This window comes from Protobothrops mucrosquamatus, unplaced genomic scaffold, assembly GCF_001527695.2.
Source record: "Protobothrops mucrosquamatus isolate PMUCROS unplaced genomic scaffold, P.Mucros_1.0 scaffold1566, whole genome shotgun sequence".
Classification (NCBI taxonomy): domain Eukaryota; kingdom Metazoa; phylum Chordata; class Lepidosauria; order Squamata; family Viperidae; genus Protobothrops; species Protobothrops mucrosquamatus.
The window spans coordinates 305,184-307,268 of record NW_015387733.1 but is presented as its reverse complement, the minus strand read 5'-3'; positions in this window follow the sequence as shown (position 1 = coordinate 307,268).

The window sequence follows — 2,085 nt, the reverse complement described above, 5'->3', positions numbered from 1 at the left end:
AGGAATTGTTTGTTCCAGATCTCTCTCTCTCTCTCTCTCTCTCTCTCTCTCTCTCTCTCTCTCTCTCTCTCTCTCTCTCTCTCTCCTCTATCAATCTATCTACCCCCCTCTCTCTTTCTCTCTCTCTATTCTCTATCAATCTCTATTTGTCTGTCTGTCTGTCTGTTATCCCTGGGTTCAGAACTATTGGGCAACTATCAGTTTACTTATTTGAGCTTTCAAATGGACAAAAGTACAGTGTCCTTTCTTTGGGGCCCCTCTGTCCCAAAACACATTGGGAATTAGGAAAATAAGTGCAATTTGGATAATTAGGCTAATGTTATTATTTTTTTTTTAAAAAAAGAGCAAACAAATGCTTACTTTAACAAATGCAGTCCACAAAAAATGTTCCAAGGGTTATGTCCGAAGCAAACAGGATGGCTAGACATGTTTGGATGTCTTACTCAAGCTATTTTTGATAACTGTCACAAGAGGAAGCTGCTACAATCGGTCTTATTGTGCTCAAAGACCTAAGGCCCTCATGAGATTATTATTATTTGCCTGTAGAACAAGTCTGAGTGAAAACAGCTGAGAAACAGTGCCAAGAAAGTAGAGAAATTCAGAAAGAAAAAAAAATCTGAACATCATTTTCAGTTTAAGAGGGACATCAGATATTTAGCCAGCTATCCACTTTGCCCCAATAGAAACTAAAGTTCTGACACAAACTTGGAGGCCCTTAAATCTATTTTTTTCCTCTCTGTGGCTAAGCATAAAGAAATCTCAAGGAAGGGCCCACATGGGAGAGCTATAATTTGATTCTTATGTATTTTTATGAGTTTCTTGCAAAATGTGTCATGCTAGTGTGCTCAAAGCCATGTTTTTATGAATCCTTGCAAATCTATGTGAAAAACAGGTTTTCAGTTATTCATAACTTTCTCTGTCAAAGAAACTTGTCTACTATTTTCTCAAAGTAGATCTTCTTCTTTTCTAGTGATCATGGATTTAGGTCTATTTGCTGTTCCACTGAATCCTGATGGACTCCCTGTTAATATGTTGCCCCCAGTTGGTTATACTCTGAAGTGGGTCACTTTTACAGTCCAAGACTGGATTAAAACCCCACAGATCCTTGTTGGGAACTAATATTTACAGTCAATCCCCTCTTCTCTGTAATAGCCCCTCAGATATTGGAAGACAATTATCACATTCCCCCCCCCCCCAATCCTTCTCTTTGATAGGCATATCTAGCTCCCTCAATTGTTTATCATATGATTTAGCTTCCATACTCTTTATCATCTTTGTTGCTCTTCTCTGTGCACTTTCCAGGGTCTCAACACCTTTTTTATATTCTGCTGGCCAGAACTGTATGCATTAGTCCAAGAATGGTCTCACTAATACAGTATAAAGTGATATTATCACTTCTTGTGAATCTGTAGGGACTTGTCTAGGCAGTTGCCAGGAGTCAAGAATGACATGAAGGCATGTGCACACATGCATGCACATGTGTGCATGCACCCCCCCTCCCCCAGCTACACCCTCTACAAGATCTAAGCTCCCAGGCCAGCACCTTCATCACTTCATCACATTGCTCCTTGGTTGAGAGAGAGGAACTAGCTCGAAGTTCCCCAGGAGATTGTTTGATGAAGGAGGACTAAAACTTGTGTCTCCCTGTCCTGGTCCAGCACCTTAACCAATATATCACATTGGTTTCCCTTTAACCAGAATAGAGTAATATTTGAGAGCCAGTTTGGTATAGCATGTAAGGCACCAGGCTAGTAAATAGGAGACCACAAGTTCTCATCCAGTCTTAGACACAAAGCCAGCTAAGTAACCTTGGATCAGTTGCTTTTTTCTCAAGGAGGAGGGGGAGGAGGAGAAAAGAAGAAGAAGAAGAAGAAGAAGAAGAAGAAGAAGAAGAAGAAGAAGAAGAAGAAGAAGAAGAAGAAGTAGTAGTAGTAGTAGTAGTAGTAGTAGTAGTCCCCAAAACAACCTTGACTCAAAAGAACACATTCTCTATGGGAATAATCTTGGGAGACAAGAGGAGGCGGAACAGCAGCAGAGGCAATGTCAGAGAAGAGATGTCTCAGCCCACAGAAGGAATGAGGATGG